General features: G+C 45.5%; 1 protein-coding gene and 1 long non-coding RNA gene across 11 annotated transcripts in view; one reads left to right on the plus strand and one right to left on the minus strand.

The window, feature by feature from the left end:
• Positions 1-25,916, minus strand: LOC129713573 (uncharacterized). 3 transcript variants are annotated; one of them, XR_008726255.1, is made up of 4 exons: positions 25,785-25,916; positions 5,103-5,241; positions 2,401-2,633; positions 1-1,348 (listed from the first exon to the last, which is right to left on the minus strand). It is a non-coding gene; the product is annotated as an uncharacterized LOC129713573 (long non-coding RNA). The 3 variants fall into 3 exon arrangements; XR_008726256.1 differs by lacking the exon at positions 25,785-25,916 and adding an exon at positions 25,662-25,769; XR_008726254.1 differs by lacking the exon at positions 25,785-25,916 and adding an exon at positions 19,535-19,670.
• The window catches only part of herc1 (HECT and RLD domain containing E3 ubiquitin protein ligase family member 1), a 281,473-nt gene that overhangs the window by 44,917 nt on the left and 210,637 nt on the right, over positions 1-25,919 (plus strand). The gene's annotated exons all lie outside the window — the stretch shown is intronic.

A 25,919-nucleotide genomic window follows, 5' to 3' on the forward strand; every position in this document is an offset into this window, starting at 1 on the left:
TTTTCAGAATCATAATCAGATTTTATTTTCCAAGTATGTTTTGCAATATACGAGGAATTTCATTGGCCAGGTCAGTCATACAATTAAAAGCAACAGCACTCAAAAACACATTTTAATACGGACATTCACCAAAGTGACTCCTACACATTCCTCACTGTGATGGAAGGCGAAATAAAGTTCAAGTCCCTTCCTTTTGTTCTTCCTCGGTCGGGGGCCTCAAGCCCCCCGTTCAAACTCCGTTCAATGGTGAACTCCTCTTGGTCTCCAGGCCTATAGTGCTGCACAAATCACTGCACCACATGCATCTATTTATTCATTTTTTACATGGTTCATATGCAGCTGGATATTAACTTGCTGACATGGAAAGAGATGCAGTGAGCATTCAATAGTTCAGACTTCTGTGCGAATTAAGGGACTGCTTGATGGGCTGAGGGTAATCGAGATTGGCTGATTGTCATTCTTTTGCAAGAACTGATGGAAGTTCTTATGGAAAAGCTGATGAATTGACTACGGGATGAGCTGGTGGGCTCGAGGATTGCTGGATGAGTGTTTTAGAAATATAGAAAATAGGTGCAGGAGGCCATTTGGCACTTCGACCCAACACCGCCATTCATTGTGATCATGGCTGATCAGCCCCAATCGATAACCCATGCCTGCCTTCTCCCCATACCCCTTGATTCCACTAGCCCCTAGAGGTCTATCTAACTCTCTCTTAAATCCACCCAGTGATTTGGCCTCCACTGCCCTCTGTGGCAGGGAATTCCACAAATTCACAACTCTCTGGGTGAAAAAGTTTTTTCTCACCTCAGTCTTAAATGGCCTCCCCTTTGTTCCAAGACTGTGGCCCCTGGTTCTGGACTCGCCCAACATTGGGAACATTTTTCCTGTATCTAGCTTGTTCAGTCCTTTTATTCATTTAGATGTTTCTATAAGATCCCCTTGCATCTAACAAGAGGGTTTTATTGTCATGTAGAACAATTTTCCTGCATCTAGCTTGTCCCAGATAGAACAATTAAATTCTTACTTTCAGCAGCACAACAGAATCTGTAAACATAGTACACTGTAAACAATATGATAAGATCCCCCTCATCCTTCTAAACTCCAGTGAATACAAGCCTAGTCTTTTAAATCTTTCCTCATGACAGTTCTGTTAGGTTATTTGATGGTTAGGACAGGTTTAGAGGGGTATGGGCCAAATGCAGGCATGTATCGCCATTTGCATTAGTTTTGTGCAGTTAACAAATCACAATTTCACACAATGTACATAAGACGGCAGTTATTTGACAAATACTCTGCAGTTCGGTGCAGGAGATCTTGTCGATGAGTATTCTGGACCCACTGTTGACATCTGAAATTACAGGAGATATCATTTAGGATTAACTAATAAGAAGAAAGATGATCATAACTACATGCCTGAACAATGGATGATATATCACTTAAATGCAATTGTTTTCAGTTGTGTGGAGATCTGTATGTTGAAGATGTATTTTGCCTCTAATATGTCAATTTACCTTAAATGTAGAAGAGCTTATTAAAATCTTCTTACAAAGACCATTAAGTATTTTCTTTCTATCCTCTTTTGGACCCAAGGCATAGCAGAGCTGCCAACTCTCACGAAGAGGTAAGGGAGGGAGAGAGGGAAGGGAGGCAGATCGAGAGAAGAGAGGGAGAGAGAGAGATCGAGAGAAAAGAGGGGAGAGAGAGATCGAAAGAGAGGGGAGACAGAAGAGGGGAGGGAGAAGGGGGAGAGGGAGATGGGGAGAGGGAGATGGGGAGAGGGAGAAGGGGAAAGGGGGGGGGGAGAGAGGGGAAAGGGGGGAGAGGGAGAAGGGGGACAGGGAGATGGGGGAGAGGGAGAAGGGGGAGAGGGAGTGGAACGATAGCACATTATAACGCGCAGCCGTCCCATTCCGACCAAAGATTATAGAGCAGAGCTGCTCTCGTATCTTTGATTGCGGCCGCCGCCGCCTAACCCCCCGACCCACCATTGCACCCAAAGATGATAGAGCAGAGTTGTATAATATTTGAATGGGCGGGCTTGTGATCACGGCGGGCTTGTGATCTTTGCTTGTGATGTCTCGGCAATTCGAGGGATATAATAGGTAACAGCCGCCGCATTCTCGGACACGAATCTGAGCTCGAAAAATCCCGTGGCCACTGGGCCTAATGTGTCCGCAGGCCATATTTTGGAAATAAATCCCTTACAAGAACAAAACCTAAAATGTACAGAAGTGTTAAAACTGTCTTTATTATTATGGTAAGTAAAGATCTATTAAACATAAGTCTAATAACTTTATAATGTACCGACAAACCCATTTCCCAATGGCTGTTGATGGGAGAACAGAAAATAACATTTTCACGACAGAATATCGACTGAAAATTATAATAATATATTCTTACCTTTCTTTTTTATTGGGGAACCTAAAGAATGACAGCTCTGGTCGTTTAGATTTACGATTAGAACAGTTGATAGTGGAGCAGTGAGATGTAGATTTAGCTGAGGACGCCATTACAGCCCAATAAATGCTTAACAATATGGCGTCGACGGTCACACACGTCATACTACGCGTTTTTCGAGGAGTGGTCTATCTTGTCCCTCTACGATCTTTGGTCTCCACTGCATTAGATTTGAACTAGATTAGCAAAGGACAGAGCACTACAAGTCAGCAGGGCATTTTCTCAACAAAGATATAATTAGTGTTATTGTTAGCTGGAGCAGCGAGTGTAGATTCAATGGAGGCTAATACTACAAAACATAAAGAATTATGATCAACAAACTTCATGGTCAACCTTACATCCCAGAATCGATCTTAATCAAAGTGGATGTCAGATTGTGTTTTTAATCATTGTTAACTTATCTCTAGAGTCTATACATCTAGTGGTGGATGGAACTATTGAAAGACACAGTGCTTGGCTACAATACACTTGAATGGGACAACCCCAATAGGAATAAGAATGGGAAATAAAGAGAGAATGGGATTGTTCCTTCGGAGTACCTTCAGCAACAGACTGGTCCCACCAAGATGCAGCACAGAACGCCACAGGAGATCCTTCTTCCCTGTGGCTATCAAACTGTACAACTCCTCCCCCTTTTGTCGTAGGGTAGACTGAGACTGAGACTGACTCTCCTCCTCCCTCCCCCCCCCCCCCCTTCCCCCCCGCCTCCCAATCTTTGCATATCCCCAATCCTGGACCTTCCACTCATCACTTTAAATTTCATGTTTCATGTATCGTGTTGTGTTTCATGACGTTGGCAGACCAATTTCCCTCCTGGGGTAAATAAAGTTCTATTGGATCGTACATCATCATCAGTCCCTTTTGCCTCCATAGATGCTGCCTGGCCTCCTGAGTTCCACTTGCACTTTCCCCCCCGATTCTGCCCTCACCCCCCCCACATAAAACATACCAAGAAACAGTAAAACACACTTTTAAGACATACTTAGAATAATAAAAACAGAGAGGGGACGGACAGACAGGCTGTTGGCGAGGCAGCCACTGTGATGGATGGGTGACATTTTGGGTCGAGACCCTTCTTCAATCATGGGGTGAGGTTCGATTGGCTGAGCTTGTTAGCCCTGCGCTGGAGGCCATTGAGCGGTGATCTGCAGATGTATGGAAGATTACGAGAGGTAGAGATAGGGTAGATAGTCAAACTCTTTTTCCCCTGAGAGGAGTTTTCAAGGAGATTTTATGATAACTATTTTTAAACAGTGGTTGATAATCTGGAACAGGCTGCCTGATATTTAGTGGAGTTAGACATAATTACTATGCTTAAGAGTAATTTAGACAGGCTCTTATATAGGCAAGACATACTGTAGAAGGGTGACAGTCCCAATGCAGGCAAATGGGATAACAGTAGATGCCCAAAGATTTCTGCGCTGCATAGTTCCAGCATACTTCCATGACCACTTGGTAGAAAGGACTCTGGCCTGAGGGGTAGTTGAGACTGGACTTAACATGGAGGGAGGTTTGAAAAGGCGAGCGTTGTTATAGATTGGAAATAAGCGACCCCGGTTATGGAATGGATGTGGGATGAGCAGATCAGCTCCAGGTCTGGTGCAACATTGAGACGATAAACAGTGTATGTGGGACAACAGACGGGGAAGGATCCCTGTCTACTCAGTTTCGGTTTGTACTCGCTAGAATTTAGAAGATTAAGGGGGGATCTTATAGAAACTTACAAAATTCTTAAGGGGTTGGACAGGCTAGATGCAGGAAGACTGTTCCCGATGTTGGGGAAATCCAGAACAAGGGGTCATAGTTTAAGGATAAGGGGGAAATCTTTTAGGACCGAGATGAGGAAAACTTTTTTCACACAGAGAGTGGTGAATCTCTGGAATTCTCTGCCGCAGAAGGTAGTTGAGGCCAGTTCATTGGCTATATTTAAGAGGGAGTTAGATGTGGCTTTTGTGGCTAAAGGGATCAGGGGGTATGGAGAGAAGGCAGGTACAGGATACTGAGTTGGATGATCAGCCATGATCATATTGAATGGCGGTGTAGGCTCGAAGGGCCGAATGGCCTACTCCTGCACCTATTTTCTATGTTTTCTATGTTTCTATGTAAAGACTTTCAGACAAATGGTTTCAGCAACCATTACGAACACATGGATATTTCTGTCCTTATCTCTCTCCACTGATAATGGGGAAGTGGTGCAGTATTTCACACCATATACTGTGGTAAGTGCTATAGCAAGCTGCAACAAAATGATATTTATTACAAAAAAATACATTTCTTCCAATTTCATCCTGTCTCTGAAAATAGATTGCACAAATAAGGTACTGCTTTGAACAATGGCATGTTTTCTGAAAAATAAATCCAAGTCAAGTCAAGAGTCAATTTAATTGTCATTTGGACCCCTTGAGGTCCAAACGAAATGCCGTTTCTGCAGCCATACATTACAAACAAATAGACCCAAGACACAACATAATTTAAATCCCTGAATCTCCCCACACTAGAAATAGAATAGGAAATCTCTAACATTAGCAAAGATTTATTTTAAACTGCACATGCTGGAAGTGTTAAATAAAACAGAAAATGCTAGCAATTCAAAAAGTCACTTTAATTTGCTACTATAGTTCTCCAGCCCACGCTGAGCTCTCTACCTGCGGCTCGCATATGGCTCATGCCAGTTCGGAGAGGAGCATTCTTCTTCCATCTCAGCATATTGCAGCCTTCCAGACTCAGTGCGGGATTCCCCAACTTCAGGTACCAATCCTTCTGGGCCAGTTGCAAGTCATCTATCTGTAGTATTGAAAGACACAAAATGCTGGAGTAACTCAGCGGGACAGGCAGCATCTCTGTAGAGAAGGAATGGGTGACGTTTCAGGTCGAGACCCTTCTTCAGACTGCATCGGGGAGAGGGAGATACAGAGATAAGGAAATGTAAGGTGTGAAAACTAGATAAAGGGGATGGAGATCAAGGATAATGAAGAATAGATCGTTGTTAGCTAGGAGAAGGTACCAATAAAGCAAATAGACATAAAATGTAGTATTGGTTCAGGTGTTTGCTCCGTCACTGCAGCCTAACCTGCTGGGCATGTCCCACAGCCTTGTATTGCTTATTTGATGTATTATTAACCTTTAATTGTCCACATTCACTCATTTGACCAGAGAACCTGTACAATATATCTCCACGGTAATCCTGGCCTCATTATCAGATGACCCCTTGATCTAACCAACTTTTCCTCAACTTTTGCCACAGTTCTCATTTCTGATAAAGGTTTGTGTACCTGAAACGTTAACCACTGCTCTTTCCACGGATGCTGCCTGACCTCCGGAATATTTTCCAGCATTTTTATCCCTTACTCAGCTACAGCCAAGTACAATGACAATGCTTTTCAGGCATCTTTTGTGCAGATCCGCAGGTCAGATATTATTTAGATACTTGTGCACTGTAGATTCACACGTTGAGAATGTGAGAGTGAACCTTGTTGAAGAGGGACACGGTGGAACACACGGGGAGAAGTAAATGTACAAACATCAAGCACAAAGACAGGAAGGAAAGACACAACAAAGAAATGAAGAAACCACATTTTGGGTCTTGATGCAAACATTGCCTTCTGTTACATTACATTAGATTGTGTGATTACACTCCTGCGAACAGTTTACAATGTTAATGCCACTATATACACAACAAGATCTGAGCACCGTGAAAACACTCAGCAGGTCAGAGTTAAATGTTCAGATCAATTAGAGCCATGAATCTGTAGATTTAGACAACACAAAAACAGTCCCTCAGGGCAAACTGGTCCATAGAGTCAAAGAGTGATACAGCATAGAAACAGACCTCTCAGCCCAACTTGCCCACGCCGGCCAACATGTCCAGGTATTCTAGTCCCACCTGCCCGCGTTTGGTCCACATCCCTTCAAACCTGTCCTATCCATGTATCTGTCTTACTGTTTCATAAATGTTGGGATAGTCCCTGCCTCAAATACAGTACCTGCTCTGGCAGCTTGTTCCATACACCCACCACCCTTTGTGTGAAAAAGTTACCACTCGGATTCCTATTAAATCTTTTCCCCTTCACCTTAAACCTATGTCCTCTGGTCCTCGATTCACCTACTCTGGGCAAGAGACTCTGTGCATCTACCTGATCTATTCATTCCATGATTTTATACACCTCTGTAAAATCACCCCTCATACTCCTGTGCTTCAAGGAATAGAGTCCCAGCCTACTCTACATCTCCCTGTAGCTCAGACCCTCTAGTCCTGGCAACATCCTCGTAAATCTTCCCTGTACCCTTTCCAGCTTGACAACATCTTTCTTATAACATGGTGTCCAGAGCAGAACACAATACTCTAAATGCGACCTCAGGAACGTCTTATACAACTGCAACATTACCTCCCAACTTCTATACTCAATATGTAGGAAGGAACTGCAGATAGACACAAAATGCTGGAGTAACTCAGCGGGTCAGGCAGCACCTCTGGAGCAAAGGAATAGGTGACATTTTGGGTCGAGGAGAATGGTCTCGACCCAAAACATCACCTATTCCTCGTCTCCAGAGATGCTGTCTGACCCGCTGAGTTACTCCAGATTTTTGTGGACATCTTTTATGCTCAATACTCTAAGGCTAATGAGCCAAAAGCCTTTTTGACTACTATATATACCTGCGACTCTACCTTCAAGGGACCATGACCTGTGCTCCTAGATCCCTCTGCTCTACAACACTCCCCAGAGCCCTATCATTCACAGTGTAAGTCCTGCCCATGTTAGACTTCCCAAAATGCAATACCTCACATTGTCCATGTTGGCCAAAATGCCCAGGGTCTTATTGTAACCCTGTATATGGGGTGGGGGATGAACTGTGGAAGGTGCTGTACCTTGGGGACAGACTAGTACAAGGTGAAGATCGAAGGTCAGCCTCTAAATGTGCACATATTTAAGCATCATCTGATTCGATGCCTTCTACGACACTCTGTGACTTGTAATGCACATTTTGCACACTAGGGGACAGTATTGAATTAATTTTGTGGTAGGTTATTTGCAGACAGAGTATAATCTGCAGTACACCACCACAGGCTACGGCTGGGAAGAGCAAAGATCACGCCTTGATTCTGGCACAAAGCCCATTCTTCTGCGCAGCAGTGATTCCTGCCCTCCTGAGCATCAGGGACTTGGACTCGCCACGGCAATAAAGCACTCGAGGGACTACAAAACTGTACTTGCAAAGCAATCCAACTCCAGTGGGACTGGCAGAATCGCAAAGCAATTTCAGCATTATCTACCAGTCAACATCCACAGTATTGTGGTTCTTGGTACATTAGGTTGCTTTGAAAGACACACAGTCTCATTTACATGCGTGATCTCTGACACCACAACAAACGCTATGTTCTGAGCTTTGATATGACAGGAAAATACGAAATGGACTGAGGATAACATTCAAGGATGTTCTTAAAAGTCCTTAAAAATGTGAAATATTTCCAAAGATTCCTGGGAAACTCTTGGCCAGAGTAATGCCCATAAAAGAGCAACCAGGAAGACATTGTGATCCTCAAATTGACTCATTGGTAGCAACAGAATCCCTGCAATTCTTGCAGACGGCATCAACAACCAAGATAAAGGTGTTGGTGAAACCATTATGATACATTTAGGAAGTATTGCAAGTTCAAGTTCATTGTCATATGCGCAAGTATCACGAATATCTTGCATGTCTTCTTCCTTTCTGCGCTAGTGGAAAGGTTTGGAATGACCCAGAAATTGACTTTTCGATTCGATACAACTCTGTTTATCCTGGAGAGAAATTGGTCTGCCACCAGTCCAAAGACACAGTTACAAGGCAAGGAAAGTGTCATGGGCATTACATCAATAATGACATGTAAGTGAGCAGTTATTGCACAGCCCATGTGTAATATTGCACAAACATGAAATTAAATTATCGAGTGGAAACGTCCAGGATGAGGGATGGGGTCTTATTTGGGGGGGGGGTCCATCTATCCCACGACAGAGGGGGAAGAATTGTGCATTTTGATAGCCACAGGTGAATAGATCTGCTTGTGAAGAAAAGCAGGCTAAAATACCCTTTAGACATTCTGTGCAGCACCTTGGCTAAAATACCCTGGGACATTCTGTGCAGCACCTTGGTGGGACCAGTCTGTTGCAAAAAGTACTCCTCAGGTTGACCAATGTGTCATGGAGGGGGTGAGATGTAGCAATGCCAGCAATATAAGAACAAACTCAAAGTTAATGAAAGCTTTCATAAATAGATAAATTGCTGGAAGCACTTGGCTGGTCAGGCAGAATCGCAATATTCCAAGTGTTTTTTGGGCTCAGGTTTATAGTTGGAGCAACTCTCAGCCTTCTGAGGGATGCCAAGATATATCCATTTATTCGCAGCTCTGCTGCCTTTCTTAATTACTTCTGACTTTAAAAACGATAATATCAATGATTTGCTTCATCATGTTTGTACAAAGTGGATGAAATGCCCAATTCCTGATACAACCTGCCATATTTCTAACAATGGCCATCTGCTCAAGCACCTCCAGGATGCATAAGGTTTCTAAAACCTGCAAAACAAAGTTGTCTCCAACTTCGGTTGACCTGATATAAATTTACAGAATCTTCTAGTTAATCCTGGTACTTCAATTACTTTTAAAGTACAATGACGTAACAACAAGACTGGTCCAGATAGACAAGGCACATGGAATCCAAAGTGTTTTGACAAAACAAAGAGGAGAGGGTAGTAGTCAAGGTTTTATTTTCTGGATGTTTGTTATATGACTTGAATGAAAAGCCTGTGGAATATCAAATATGTTTTCTAATGATACCGAGGTTGGTTGAGTTGTAAGGTACACAAAAATGCTGGAGAAACTCAGCGGGTGCAGCAGCATCTATGGAGCAAAGGAAATAGGCGACGTTTCGGGCCGAAACCCTTCTTCAGACTGAGGAAGTTGATGAGCAAATTGGTTGAGTTGTAGACTGAATGGCTGCCTGAAGATACAGAGGGACATAGGTCTACAGGAAAGTTGGGTGGAGCAGCGGCCAATGGAGTTTAATCCAGGCAAGTGTGGACTAATGTCTTCCAGTGTTAAATACTCACTGGATGTATACAACAAATGGCAAGTTCCTTTGAAGCATTGATGTACAGCAGGGTGTTGGGGTGCAAGCTCTTAGCTCCCTGAAATTGGTGACACAGGGTAGTGAAAAGGGTATTTTAGCCTGCTTGCCTTTACAAGCAGATCTATTCGGTATATGAGATGGGACATCATGTTGCAGCTGTCTAGGAAATTGGATAGATCGTACTTGGAAGTACACTAATGCAATTATCAAGAAAGCTCATCAGCGCCTCTACTTCCTGAGAAGATTACAAAGAGTTGGTTTGTCAAGTACTCTCTCTAACTTCTACAGGTGCACAGTAGAGAGCATGCTGACTGGTTGCATCGTGGCTTGGTTCGGCGCCCTGGAGAGGAAAAGACTACAAAAAGTAGTAAACACTGCCCAGTCCATCATCGGCTCTGACCTCCCTTCCATCGAGGGGATTTATCGCAGTCGCTGCCTCAAAAAGGCTGGCAGTATCATCAAAGACCCACACCATCCTGGCCACACACTCATCTCCCTGCTACCTTCAGGTAGAAGGTACAGGAGCCTGAAGACTGCAACGACTAGGTTCAGGAATAGCTACTTCCCCACAGCCATCAGGCTATTAAACCTGGCTCGGACAAAACTCTGATCATTAATAACCCATTATCTGTTATTTCCACTTTATCAGTTTATTTATTCATGTGTGTATATATTTATATAATGGTATATGGGCACACTGATGCCTACTATGTTCTGTGTGCTGAAGCAAAGCAAGAATTTCATTGTCCTATCAGGGACACATGACAATAAACTCACTTGAAGTTGAACTTGGAATATTGTGTGCACTTCCTGCCATCACACTGCAGAAAGGATGCGGTAGCATGAGAGAGAGTGAATTCTAAGAGATTCACCAGGATGTTGCCTGGCATGGAGGGCATTGATTACATGTAAAGAGTGGATAGGCTGTAATTGTTCTCATTGAAACGCAGGAGGCTGAGGGCCGACGTTATAGAAGCTTACAAAATTCTGAGTGGCATAGAAAGGGTCTATAATCACAGTGGTTTTCCAAGGGTAGGGCTGTCTAAAACTATCGGGTACAGGTTTAAGGCGAGGGGAAATAGTTAAAAGAGATCACCTTTTTCACGCAGAGATGTTGATAGAGGCAGGTACAATCACAGCAATTCCATTTGGACAGGAAAGAAATAGAGGGAAGACAAAATTGTTGGAGAAACTAAGCGGGTGCAGCAGCATCTATGGAGCGAAGGAAATAGGCAACGTTTCGGGCCAAAACCCTTCTTCAGACTGATGCAGGGTTTGGAGGGGGGGGGGGGGTGGGATGACGAAAGGAAGAGGAGGAGCCAGAGGGCTACAGGATAGAGTCGTTCCATTGAAGCCTTCTATCCTATCTTCCTGCCATTGGTTCCCCAGTGGAACGTTTGGAAAGTTCTTCCCATTCTTAACATTCCAGTTGGCCACCAGTCACCTTACTGCTCATGACTGTACCTTCATTATTGGATTTTTTTCTTAAGTTGACATTGGGTGGCAATCCATTTCCCCTTATCTAATCTGCCATGTGCCTGTAAAGCTGCAGCAATAATTGTTGCTGTTCATATCTGGTGCATATGACAAATAAACACTAGTGAACTGACCAACTGTAATATCGTTGTCATCATCAAATGTGACCATGGTGGTGCATTCATCATCATATGATACCTCCACTATCGGACTCTACTAGCTTTATCTTGCACTAAACGTTATTCCCTTCTCATGTCTCTGTACATTGTGGATGTAATCGATTGTAGTCTTACCGCTGACTGGTTAGCCCGCCACAAACGTGACAATAAACTGAACTGAACGCTTCTGGTTTTGTATCTCCGTATGCCACGCAACTCATCTCCTCTTTAAGGTTTTTGTGGCTTATCATCTCATATACCCAACCTTCTTTTGACCCTGCTTTCATCAATTATATTGAATAATTCAATGTTTAAGAGGGAACTGCAGATGCTGGAGAATCGAAGGTTACACAAAAAAGCTGGAGAAACTCAGCGGGTGCAGCAGCATCTATGGAGCGAAGGAAATAGGCAACGTTTCGGCCCGAAACATTGCCTATTTCCTTCGCTCCATAGATGCTGCTGCACCCGCTGAGTTTCTCCAGCTTTTTTGTGTAACCTTGAATAATTCAATGTTGGCAGCTTCAACTTTCATCTGAATTCCTTGCAACTTTTCCTTTCAACGTAAGCTGTGACATGTCACCAACTGGGTACTCGAGTACTGTCCTTGCAGTATTCTGTTCAGTGAAATCAAAGGTTGGGAGAGGTTTACAATGTGATTACTCAAGGTCTAGCACCCGTCACGTATTGACGACAAAAAAATAATTTCAACTTCAAAATGATCAAAGGTTTTTACAAAATATACTACTTTAAGTAATTCATTCAATGTCATTATTTAGACTTTGGGAATTGGACCTAGACTTTTGACTGAGGTTATTAATTTTAAGCGTTATTCAAATTTTGTTTTGGGTATGCACTGGGAGAATTTCAGACCTGCTAGACATGCTGAAAAGACTACAGTATAATTTCTAATGTAGCATAAAATGGGAAATACAATGGGTTCCATTCAAGGATTGCCTCAATAAAACATGTTTGATCTGATGCAGGGCCTCAACCCAAAATAGTGCCCATCACTTTGCCTCCACAGATATGTTATGTTTCTCAAGTTGTGGCAACCTGAAGAAGGGTTTCGACCCGAAACACCACCTGCTCCTTTTCTCCAGAGATGCTGCCTGACCCACTGAGTTACTCCAGCTTTTTGTGTCTATCTTCTCAAGCAATTTGTTTTCTTGCTCCAGATTCCAAAAAGTGTAGTCTCTTGTATAAATTCTGTTTCACGTTTGTGCAGCCGTTTACTACTGATGTGAATTAGCTGTGTCAAATTGTTACAACCCAAGCCTTGACCATATACACTTTGATAGATGACCAATAGGACATAGAACCACTTCCTTACCTCTAGCGACTTGTATTGTTGCGTTCAGGAAGCTATAGACCTGTATTCTGCATTACGATGTAGAGTGACACAGTTAATTCAGAGACTAGGGTTCCTGAACTTGAATAAAGGAGACTTTGAAGGTATGAGATGGGAATTGGCTGGGATAGACTGGTAAATTATACTAAAAGGGTTGACGGTGGAGATGCAATGGCAAAGATTTAAAGACCGCATGGATGAACAATAATTGTTCATCCCTGTCTGGCGGAAAAATAAATGGGGAAGTCGGCTCAACCGTGGCTGACGAGAGAAATCAAGGATAGTGTTAAATCCAAGGAAGAGGCATATACGTTGGCCAGAGGAAGCAGCAAACTGGAGGACTGGGAGAAATTTAGAACTCAACAGAGGACAAAGGGGTTCATTAAGAGGGGGGGGAAATGAGCATGAAAATAGTTTGCGGGGAATATAAAAACTGACTGCAAAAGCTTCCTTAGATATGTAAAAAGGAAAAGATTAGTGAAGACATATGTAGGTCCCTTACAATCAGAGATAGGTGAATTTAAAATGGGAAACAAGGAAATGGCAGAACAGTTAAACAAGTACTTTGGTTCTGTCTTCACAAAGGAAGACACAAATAATCTCCTGGGGACCGAGGATTTAGTGGGAGGGGGGAACAGAAGGGAATCCACATTAGTCAATAAATGGTGTTGGGTAAACTGTTGAGACTGAAAACAGATAAATCCCCAGGGCCAGATGGTCTGCATCCCAGCGTACTCAAGGAGGTGGCTCTAGAAATCATGGATGCATGGGGAACATTTTACAATGTTCTCTTGACTCTGGATCGGTTCCTGTAGACTGGAGGGTAGCCAATGTAACTCCACATTTTAAGAAAAGGGGGAGAAAATGGGGAATTATAGACCAGTTAGCCTTACATAGGTAGTGGGGAAGATGCTGGAGTCAATTATTAAAGATGTTATGGCAGAGCATTTGGAAAGCAGTGACAGGATCGGTCGGTCAGCATGGATTTATGAGGGGGAAATCATGCTTGACTAATCTTCTGGAATTTTTGAGGATGTAACAAGTAGAATGGATAAGGGAGAGCCAGTGGACGTGGTGTATCTGGACCTTCAAAAAGCCTTTGACAATAGACAATAAATGCCGGCATAGGCCATTCGGCCCAGCACTGCCATTCACTGTGATCATCAACAATCAGTACCCCGTTCCTGCCTTCTCCCTATATTCATTGACTCCGCTATCATTAAGAGCTCTATCTAACTTTCTCTTGAAAGCATCCAGAGAATTGGCCTCCACTGCCTTCTGAGGCAGAGAATTCCACAGATTCAAAACTCTCTGTGTGAAAATGTTTTTCCTCATCTTAATTCTAAATGGCTTACCCCTTAGAGATTAGTGTGCAAATTTAGAGCACATGGTATTGGGGATAGGGCATTGACATGGATAGAGAACTGGTTGGCAGAAAGGAAGCAAAGAGTAGGAATTAATGGGTCCTTTTCAGAATTGCAGGCAGTGGCTAGTGGGGTACCGTAAGGCACGGTGCTGGGACTCGTTATTTACAATATATATTAATGATTTAGACATGGGAATCAAAGTGACATCTACAAGTTTGTGGATGAAACAAAGCTGGGTGACAGTGTGAGCTGCAATGAGGATGCTATGAGGCTGCGGGGTGACTTGGATAGGTTGGGTGAGTGGGCAGATGTATGGTAGATGCAGTATAATGTGGATAAATATGAGGTTATCCACTTTGGTGGCAAGAACAGGTAGGCATATTATTACCTGAATGGTGTCAGATTAGGAAAAGGGGAGGTGCAACAAGACCTGGGTGTGCATGTACATCAGTCACTGAAAGTTAGCATGCCGGTACAGCAGGCAGTGAAGAAAGCTCATGGCATTTGGCCTTCATTATGAGAGGATTTGAGTTTAGGCGCAAGGAGGTCCTACTGCAGTTGTACAGGGCTCTGGTGAGCCCGCACCTGGAGTATTGTGTCTAATTTTGGTCTCCTAATTTGAGGAAGAAAATTATCGCTATTGAGGGAGTGCAGCCTAATTCTCGGGCGAGACTGAAGGATGCAGAGAAAATGTTCCCGGTGTTGGGGGAGCCCAGGATCAGGGGTCACAGTTTAAGAATAAGGGGTAGGCCATTTAGGACTGAGATGAGGAAAAACGTTTGCACCCAGAGAGTTGTGAATCTGTGGAATTCTCTGCACAGAAGGCAGTGGAGGCCAATTCACTGGATGTATTCAAGTGAGAGTTACATTTAGCTCATAGGGTTAAAGGAATCAAGGGATATGAGGAAAAAGCAAGAATGTGATACTGATTTTAGATGATCAGCCATGATCATATAGAATGGCGGTGCTGGCTCGAAGGGCCGAATGGCCTACGCCTGCACCTATTTTTCTATGAACTTGACAGCAAGATTGCTCTGTATATCAATGCCATTAAGGATTGTCAATGATTTCAATGGGTTATTTTTTTGTCACGTGTACCAGGTACAGTGAAATACAATTTTACATACAGCTCAACAACACTATCCCCATACATAAACACAATCACCATGGTCATGCGTAGAACAGTCCACTGAGTCCATATGCAACTGGCCACAAAGGCCCATTGCAGGCGTTGTCTTTATTACACTCGTCCCGTGAATCAACGTCCCTCTCCTTGCACGGCCTCTCCAGCCCTTGATCCCCGGAGGGTGCCTCCCGCAGTCGACCTCGACGGCGCGGAAGATAAGACCCCCCCCGGTCATTCTTACCAGGCCCCTTGTTCAGCGTCCACCGTTGTCTCCCTCCACCTTTTCTCCAGTTCCCAATCCACCAGGTGAGCAGGGGCCTGCGGTTGGGATAAAGCCTCGGCTTGCTGGGCTGAGCCCCATGCTGCTGCATGGCTTCCAGCGGCCTTCTCCACCGTTGAGGCTCTGCACTGTCTCTCTGCTTACTAGCCCTCTGTCTGACTCATTCCTCTCAGGTCCACAGAACATAACTTCCACAATTTCTGAAATTATAGTAGAATTAGGCCATTCGGCCCATCTAATCTCCTCCGCCATTTTATCATGGCTGATGTCCTCCTCCTAATCCCATTTTCCTGCCTTCTCCCCATGCCCTTGCTTTTGTGCTCTGAATCCTGAGATACCACATAATATGCCCTGCCATTAACACAAATGTATGTACCGATACCCAGGACCCTGTTACTGCACAACAGTTAATGTACATTTTCTCATTAATTCTGCTATGTACTCAGGTTAAAAGAATTTTGTGCATAAAATTACTAAGTTATACAAACTGTGGAAGGTAAACCTTGAAGAAAGACACAGAATGCTGGAGTAACTCAGTGGGTCAGGCCATCTCTGGATAGAAGGAATAGGTGACATTTCGGGTCGAGACACTTTTTCAGACTTCATCTGAAAGGATAACTCTTTTCTATTAACTAGGGGACAAAGATTAGGCAGAAAGATCAGAAGGGAGTTAAAGAAATTATATTTCCCAAAGAACATGGTGGGGTTGGCATTCATTGCCTGATCAGGTAAAGGCAGAATATCTGGACAAACTGGTCACAATCTTTACTATTACCGGGTCGAAGCTGGGTATGTGTCATTATTCTGGAATGCTTCTTCCTCTTGCGTATGGCGTGCACAGCCTAAAGTAGTAGGACAACTTGTTTAAGAAGGAACTGCAGATGCCTGGAAAATCGAAGGTACACACAAATGCTGGAGAAACTCAGCGGGTGCCGCAGCATCTATGGAGCGAAGGAGCCGAAACCCTACTTCAGACAACTTGTTCTATTTGATCTTATTTGATTGTGCACGCCAGGTTGATTGCATTCGTCGAAACAGGGCTGTCCACGTGAAGGTTGCAATCTCCCACCCCTCTGGAATAGATTAATTGGAGGGAAGGTAAAAGTGGTGGAAGAAATGACAAAGTTAAAACAACAATATTATTTATTCCTTAGTGTCTGAAGAAGGGTTTCGGCCCGAAACGTTGCCTATTTCCTTCGCTCCATAGATGCTGCTGCACCCGCTGAGTTTCTCCAGCTTTTTTGTGTAACCTTATTTATTCCTTATGTGGGTAAATGCTCTTGTGGACTGAATGGTCAGTTTGCCTCTTGTAATTTCTATGCATGTTGCAGCACGTTCATGTAATAGCAGCTGAGTGCTACAAACTCAAACCTAACACCGAAAAAGTAGGGATCAATTCTGATTTTGCTATAGCATGTTCAAGCCCCTCCAATGCTGCTACACTCCTGCAAAGCAACACGGAAAGTGTCATGTAATTCGGCAGGCAATTGAGATGAATGCAGTTTTATTGGGGAAAAATAGGGTATGGGATTGATACCTGTTAGTATTCAGTATTCAGTATTTACTTTAATGTCATTTTAACTAAGTACTTACATACACAGATGAAACGAAAAAAATGTTTCTCGATCAGTTACCATCAGTTAATAAAAACATAGAGCTAAATATTAATTACCATATTTAAAAATAGGCCTAAAAATTTAAATAAAAACAGATATTCAGACCGAACAGTGGCTTTACTTTGAGCAGGTGCCCAGCTGTCAAAGTATGGGCGAGGTTAGATGTGTTGGTGTATGATATATGGGGACGGGACACAGTCCGTTAACCAGTCTTATTGCCTGTGGGAAGAAGCTGTGTAGCATCCTGCTGGTTTTGCAGCTGATGCTCCTGTACCTCTCCATAGGGTATGGGATTGATACCTGTTAGGTGTTAGCAGGTACTAGATAACAGGTGCTGGTACTAGTGGACTTTATTGTAACAAATTTAAACTTGGATCTACCTTTTCGTTCTCAGTTCCATGCACCTTGCCCTCTACGTTATTCACCCATTTTTTACTTAAATGTTTTCCATTAATTACCATTGTGGTATCATTCTGGTCGATTAATTGGTTAGATAGAGAGCAGAGATTTACGAGGCTGTTGCTAGGAGTTGAGGGCCTGAGCTATAGGAAAAGGTTGGGCAGGCTGGGACTTTATTCTTTAGAGTGCATGAGGCTGAGTGTGTATATAAACTAATAATAGGAATAGACAGGGCAAGTGCATAGGATCTTTTAGCCATGGTGGAAGACTAAAGAATCTGAGAACATACGTTTAAGTTGAGAGGGCAAATATTTAATATTTTATGTGTACACACACACTGAACTATTATTTTCCACGTTCATTATATTGTTTACAGAGTACTATGTTTACATGTGTAGGAAGGAACTGCAGATGCTGGTTTAAACCGATGGTAGACACAAAATGCTGGAGTAATGTAGTGGGACAGGCAGCATCTTTGGGGAGAAGGAATCGGTGACATTTCAGGTTGAGACCATTCTTCAGAAGGATGTCAGGGGAAAGGGAGATAGATAGATAGATAAGGACGTGTAAGGTGTGAAACCAGGACAAAGGGGATGAAGTTCAAGGAAAATGTAGAATAGATTGTTAGCTGGGAGAAGGTAACAACAAAGCAAACAGAGATAAAATGTACTTGGAAACAGTCAGACTGGTCAGAGAACTGGGAAGGGGGAGGGATGGAGAGAGGGGAAAACAAGGGTGACTTGAAGTTAGAGAAGTCAACATTCATACTGCTGGCATGCAAGTTGCCCAAGCGAAATAATGAGGTGCTGTTCAACCAATTTGCACTGGGCCTCACTCTGACAATGGTGGAGGCCCAGGACAGAAAGGTCTGTGTGGGAATGGGAAGGGGAGTTAAAGTGCTTAGCAACCGGGAGATCAGGTAGGTTTAGGCAGACTGAGCAGAGGTGTTCAGGAAAACAATCGCCGAGCCTGCACATGAAGGCTTGGCGATTGCCGGTATGGAGGACAGCTGGAACAGCGGATACAGTAGATGAGGTTGGAGGAGGTGCAAGTGAACCTCTGCCTCACCTGAAAAGACTGAAAGACGCTCTCGATGCTCTGCACGAACCACCAGGTTTCAGCTAGAGAAAGATTCTGGTTTATAAAAAGACACAAAATACTGGGGTAACTCAGTAGGTCAAGCGGCATCTCTGGAGAACATGGATAAGTGATGTTTGGAGTCGGGACCCAAAATCAGTGGTTGCACCCAAACTCAGAAACTCTTAGTTGTCTCAATAATTGCATGTGTAATTGGTTTATCTGTCACAGTCAACCTGTATGCAGTGCATAGTTCAATGTCATTGCATTAGTGCTTGCATCCCATTGTGTTTTTTGGAAATTTACATTTCCTTAGATAAATCAGCAACGCAAAGTATTGACTGTGAATAGTACCAGATTGGTGCTTAAAGTTCCATCTGGTTCACTTTTCTTAGCTGTCAAGGATGTTTTATTGTCATATGTCCCAGACAGAACAATGAAATTCTTACTTGTAGCAGTACAACAGAATATGTTTAACAGAATGTGTAGGAAGGAACTGCAGATGCTGGTGTTGAGTCTATCTCATGTTTAACAGATTACCTGGCTTGGCCAGTTTTACTTTATACCTCAGAGTCAATAAATTTAATTGATTATTAGACAGCTTAGATTACTTATGATATTAATCAGTGTGAAGAAGGGCCTGAAACATCGCCTGTCAATGTTCTCCACAGATGCTGCCCGACCCGCTGAGTTACTGCAGCACTTTGAGTAGGCAGGAACTGCAGATGCTGGTTTACACCATAGATAGACACAATATGCTGGAGTAACTCAGAAGGAAATAGGCAACGTTTCGGGCCGCAACCCTTCTTCAGACTGATGTGAGGGTGGGGGCGAGAAGAAGAAAGGAAGAGGAGGAGCCAGTGGGAAAGCTGAGAAGGGGAGGAGAAAGTAAGGACTACCTTAAATTAGTGGTCAATGTTCATACTGCTGGGGTGCAAACTGCCCAAGTGAAATTTGAGGTGCTGCTCCTCCAATTTAGCCCGAGGAGAGCTCGGAGAAAAGACGGGGGAAGAGCCATGAGGGAGAGGGGGTATCACAGGGGAGGGGGGCAGGAGCCAGCGAGGGGGACCAGCGAGGAAGGGGCTGGAGCTGCGGGGCATTGAGATGGTGGTGGATTTGGGACCTACAGCGGGCGCTGGACACTCTCCTCCGCCAGGATTAGACTCTCCTCTTTCCATTTGACGACATCTCTGACTCCGGCCCGCTTCCAGTCCCTCCGAAAATTGTGTCCGGTTGGAGACCGCCGCCGGCCACCCGCAACGTCCCTCAGCTCAAGTAAAGATGCAATGGTGCAGGAAGGGGCGGACCATCCTGGGGAGTGACAGGAGAAGAGACCAATCCGCTTGGCGCTGACTGGCAGGAGAGGAGATCGATCTGCGCACGCGAGGTCTTTACGATTTTTAAACCTAGCTAAGTTTTACAATATACCACCGATCGGAACAAAACTTGTTGCACTCGCAGCACAGAAGAACGGTGAGTGAGCTGATGAAAATCATAGAGCTATCGCATAACGTATTTGCGCAAATAGATAAACCGCGCAAACCGGAAGAGCACAAGTTCAGAGTTTTAGTTATGTACTAGACCAAGTGCAGACCCGTTGGGTCTGTATCCCCAACGGCGTATGCGGGGGCGGGGGGGGGCTGCGTCATCACACTCACATTAACCACCCCCCAAACACACAGGTGGGGCGTGGGGGGGGGGGGGGGGGGGTGAGAAGAGGGGAGGGAGGGGAGAGGAGGAGGAGGAAACGGGACAGATTTGGGAGAGAAAGGAGAGGGGGGTAGGGGGGGGTGAGAGGGGGGGGGGATGGGGAGAGAGATGTGGGGGGGGGGGGGATGGGGAGGGGAGGGGAGGAGGGAGGGAGGGGGGGAGAGGGGGGGGGGGAGAGGGGAAAGAGTGGGGAAGGAGAGTGGGAGGGGGAGGGGGGGAGAGAAGTGGAAGAGTGGAGAGGGGAGGAGGAGAGTGGTAGGGGGGAGTGATGGAAGAGGGACAGAGGGGTACGGGGAAGGGGGGCGTGGGAGAGAGAGGGAAGGGGGTGGGGGGTAGAGAGGGAAGGGGGTTGGGGGAGAGGGGTGAGGAGAGGGAGGGAGAGGGGGAGGTGAGAAGGGGGAGAGAAGTGGAAGAGTGGGGAGGGAGGGGTAGAGGGGTAGCGGGAGTGGTGGAAGAGGGACAGAGGGGTAGGGGAAGGGGTGGGGGAGAGAGGGAGGGGGAGAGGGGAGGGAGAGGAGAGGGGGAGGGGGAGGGAGAGGGGTGGGGTAAGGGAGAGAGAAGTGGAAGAGTGGGGAGGGGGGGGGTAGGGGGGGGTGGTGGAAGAGGGACAGAGGGGGAAGGGGGCGGGGGGGGAGAGAGGAAGGGGGTGCGGTAGAGAGAGCGAAGGGGGGGGGGGGGAGAGAGGGATGGGTGGGAGACGGAGAGGGGTGAGGAGAGGGAAACATAGAAACATAGAAATTAAGTAAAGGAGTAGGCCATTCGGCCCTTCGAGCCTGCAACACCATTCAATATGATCGTGGCTGATCATCCAACTCAGTATCCTGTACCTGCCTTCTCTCCATACCCCCTGATACCTTTAGCCACAAGAGTCACATCTAACTCCCTCTTAAATATAGCCAATGAATGGCCTCAACTACCTTCTGTGGCAGAGAATTCCAGAGATTCACCACTCTCTGTGTGAAAAATGTTTTTCTCATCTCGGTCCTAAAAGACTTCCCCCTTATCCTTAAACTGTGACCCCTTGTTCTGGACTTCCCCAACATCGGGAACAACCTTCCTGCATCTAGCCTTCTATGGATGAGAAGCCAGTTTTTTTTTTTTGAAATATTGGGGTGGGGGGGAGAAGGATTTGATTAAAAATGTGTACATAAAAACAACAAAATGTAATCAGGAGTTTCTATAAGATCCTCCCTCAATCTTCTAAAATCTAGTGAGTACAAGCCGAGTCTATCCAGTCTTTCTTCATATGAAAGTCCTGACATCTCAGGAATCAGTCTGGTGAACCTTCTCTGTACTCCCTCTACTTTGAGCATTGGGCATTGTGACAACACACGATGGAACGTTCACCAGGTGCTGGGGCTGGGGCTGATTCTATGGATGAGAAGATATATGTAAATGAATCAATGGAGAAGGAATTGATTAAAAATGAGTACTTAAAGACGACGAAATGTAATGAGGAGCGGATACTTAGAAAGAAAAGTGAAATCTCTATCGAAATGGAAAAGATGTCGGCGATTCTGCGTCTGGTTTCGGAGTTGCAGGGAATCAAAGGAAGAAAATGGATCCATTCCGATTGGACATCTGCGAGTATTGGGCATTGTGACATCACACGATGGAACGAATCAAAAGGCAGAAAGGCAGCTGGACGGCAGACGGCAGGCGGGAGGCACACAGTTTTAATATATAGCTAGACCAAGTGCAGACCCGTTGGGTCTGTTTCCCCAATGGCGTTTGCGGGGGGGGGGGGGGGGAGCGTCTGACGCATCACACTCACATTAACCACCCCCTAAACACACAGGTGGGGGGAGGGGGGGTTGAGAAGAGGGGAGGGAGGGGGGGAGAGGAGGAGGAGGAAACGGGACAGATTTGGGAGGGAAAGGAGAGAGGGGGTAGGGGGGGAGAGAGGGGGATGGGAGAGAGATGTGGGTGAGGGGGGGGGTGGGGATGGGGAGGGAGGGGAGGAGGGAGGGAAGGGGAGAGGGGGAAGTGGAGAGGGGGGAAAGAGTGGGGAGGGATAGTGGGAGTGGGGGAGAGGTGGAAGCGTGGGGGAGGGTCAGAGGGGTAGGGGGAAGGGGGGGGGGGTGGAGAGGGAGGGGGAGCGAGCGAGAGGGGTGGGGGAGGGGGAAAGAGTGGGGAGGGGCGAGTGGAGGGGGGGAGGGGGGAGAGAGGTGAAGTGGAAGAGAGGGAGGGGAGGGGAGGGGGGGAGAGGAGAGAGAGATGTGGGGGGGGAGGGATGGGGACGGAGAGGAGGAGGGAGGGGTAAGAGTGTGAAGGGGAGAGAGGGGGGAAAGAGTGGGGAGGGATAGTGGGAGGGGGGGGGGAGAAGCGTGGGTGGGAAGCGTGGAGAGGGTCAGAGGGGGTAGGGGGAGGGGGGTGGGGGGTGGAGAGGGGAGGTAGGGGGAGGGAGAGGGGTGGGGGAGGGAAAGGGGTGGGGGTGAGGGGGAAAAAATGGAAGTGTGGGGAGGGAGGGGTAGGGGGAGTGGTGGAAGAGGGACAGAGGGGTAGGGGGAAGGGGGCGGGGGGGAGAGAGGGAAGGGGATAGGGTAGAGAGTGAAGGGGAGTGGGGGAGAGAGGGATGGGTGGGAGAGGGAGAGGGGTGAGAAGAGGGAAACTTAGAAACATAGAAATCAGGTGCAGGAGTAGGCCATTCAGCCCTTCGAGCCTGCACCTCCAGTCAATATGATCATGGCTGATCATCCAACTCAGTATCCTGTACCTGCCTTTCTCTCCATACCCCCTGATCCCTTTAGCCACAAGGGCCACATCTAACTCCCTCTTAAATATAGCCAATGAACAGGCCTCAACTACCTTCTGAGAAGAAAGGCAGCCGGCAGCCGGACGGACGAACGGCAGGCGACAGGCACACAGTTTTATATAATAAGATAGATAGTTAGTTAGAATAGATAGATAGAGAGATGAACAACACAAAGGCAAGACTTTGAAGTTGCCAATAGTTGTCGCAAGTTATGTCAATAGGCCAACGGTGATGGGCACAAATTGGCTTCGCTTACTGAAACTGGACTGGAAATCTGTATTCCAAGTCGAAGCGCAAACACAACTGGATAGTTGTTGCAGAAACATCATGCTATTTTCAATGACAGCTACGATAGCATAAAGGGTGATCAAGCACAAATCAGGATTCAACCCAATGTGGAACCGGTCTACTGTAGACCACAAAAAGTAAAGTGGAAGCTGAAATCAAAACGTTGGAACAAAACGGTGTACTGGTTAAAACAGATCCCAGTGATTGGGCTACTCCAATAGTAGTGGTTGGTTCTGAAAGCGGACATCACAGTGAGATTGTGTGGAGACTATAAAGTGACCATTAACCAGGCAATGGATGATGAACAGTATCCACTCCCAACCTCACAAGATTTATACGCTGAACCTGCTGGTTCCAAGGTATTCTCAAAGCTAGATCTGTCACATGCATATGCTCAGCTAAATGTTGATCATAAGAGGCAGCAGTATCACTCGATAAACACACACATAGGGCTGTATTTCTACACAAAATTACCCTATGATGTGAAGTCAGCACTAAAAATCTTTCAAGCTACCCTGGACAAGATTCTGCAAGGAACATCACATTGTTTGAGCAATCAAGATGACTTGCTGATTGCAATTGTTACTGAGGAGAAGAATCTGGAGATACTCAGTGAAGAGTTGAAACGGCTTGATGATCACCATATAAAGTTGAAAAGAAGCAAATGCGTATTCTTACAGACCGAAGTAGTGTATCTTGGTTTGAAAGTGGATCTACTTGGACTACAACCAGTGAAGGAAAAGTTTGAAGCTATAGCAAATGCACCAACACCACAGAATGTGTCCCAACTCCGCTCCTTCCTGGGTATGGTACAGTATTACTCACGCTTCTTACCCGAATTAGCAACAAAGCTAGCTCCACTTCACAAGTTGTTGAAAAAGACAAAAAAATTGGAATGGTCCAAAGAGCAACAAAATGCTTATGATGCGTGTAAAAAGAGCTTGACCAGTGATGCATTACTTGTTTACTACGATACAAATCGCAAGTTAAAGTTAGCTTATTATATGTCCAGTTGTGGGGTAGGAGCTGTGATTTCACATGTAATGGAACATGGACAAGAAAAGCCTATAGCATTTGCATCAAGCACACTTACCAAGAGTGAGTGTAATTATGCACTAATCGAAAAAGAAGTCCTTGGTATCATCTTTGGGATCAAAAAATTCCATCAGTATCTGTTGGGTAGGAAATTCACCCTGGTTACTGATCATAAGCCACTTCTCGCTATTCTTAGTCCTCGGTCAGCAATACCTACAATGGCAGCCTCGAGGATGCAGCGCTGGCAGTTCTCCTGTCACGGTATGACTTAAGCATTGAATACCGCAGCTCAAAAGAAAATGCTATTGCTGAATCATTGTCGTGTTTGCCTCATGAAGAATCAGATGTGGGCACTGAAGGTGCTATCTACGTCACAGGGTATACGCCAGCTGAACTTCTCATGAAAAGAAGGCTCAGAACTTGGTTCTACCTAGTATGGTTCTACCCAACCTATCTCCTAAGGTTGAATGCAATCTGATCAGAAACGTCATTATGGTGGAAGTAAAAAAGAACGTAGGTTCAATACACATGATGAAGTTCGTGTTCTCAGCACCCCTTACAAAGCAAAGGGAGGTGGGAACAGTAGTTGAAGTGTGAGGACGTGTTCGAAGTGTGCACATAATAAACCATATTATTCCAGCAAGGGGTGAACAAGAGCAAAGCACAGACGAAGAAACAGATGTCAGACTTTGGTATTATTCCACGTTCAGATGTAAACTCCAAAGAAAGTAGAAACAAAGATAAGTTATCCTGAAGGTCGACAAAAGTGCTGGAGAAACACAGCAGGTGCAGCACATCTTGTGAAGGGTTTCGACCCGAAACGTTGCCTATTTCCTTCACTCCATAGATGCTGCTGCACCCGCTGAGTTTCTCCAGCATTTGCAGTTCCTTCTTATATAAATGATTCTGAACTTGACTCTAGAACCACAACCTGACATTCCCCCTAAAACCACTCAAGAGATCATAATGCGTAAATCTGGCGACAGATTAAATTTATAAAATTATTCTTGCCTGTCTAATTTACGTTATTTTACTCTCTAAGGGTAGAGAAGTGTAGCGTATATAATGGTACCTGAGTACCAGAATGGTATTATTTGTGTTATGTGATATATTCTATATCTTATCAGTCTACTGAATATGTGTGTGTATGCTGTGTACTTTTGTAAAATAAAGACGACCCACACTGGCAACAGCGTGTACTGAAAACCTATGCTTGTTTCTATCTATATAGCCGTAATATCTTACAACCAATAAAAGGAATCAGCAAGAATTACTCCAGCATTGTGTTCAAAGATAGTCTTTCTGCTTTTGGCTTCAGACAGTGACGGCTCCCGCCTCAAGACCGCGCATGCTCTCTCCCGCCTCCTGCCGGCGGGAACACCCAGCGCGCATGCGCTCTCCCGCCTCCCTCTCTCTCCAATGCCGGCACTAACACCCTTCGCGCATGCGCTTTCCCGTCTCCTCACCTACTGCCGGTTCTCACCAAAGACACTCTGGTATCTTTGGTTCTCACACTCCGTCGCGCATGCGCCCCCTCACCTCCTCATAGCGGGAACACACTTCCACGCATGCGCGTCTCCCTCACCCACCTGTCGGCCGGCGCGAACGCCCCCGCCGCGCATGCGCTCTCCGAGCCCAACGGCCGCTCCAGCGCGAGCGCTGGGTTGAAGTCCAACGGACCAACCGTCGGGCTGCCGCGCAGGCGCACAGCGGGCCCGGGTCAG

The sequence above is a fragment of the Leucoraja erinacea genome, chromosome 36, assembly GCF_028641065.1.
Source record: "Leucoraja erinacea ecotype New England chromosome 36, Leri_hhj_1, whole genome shotgun sequence".
Lineage (NCBI taxonomy): Eukaryota > Metazoa > Chordata > Chondrichthyes > Rajiformes > Rajidae > Leucoraja > Leucoraja erinaceus.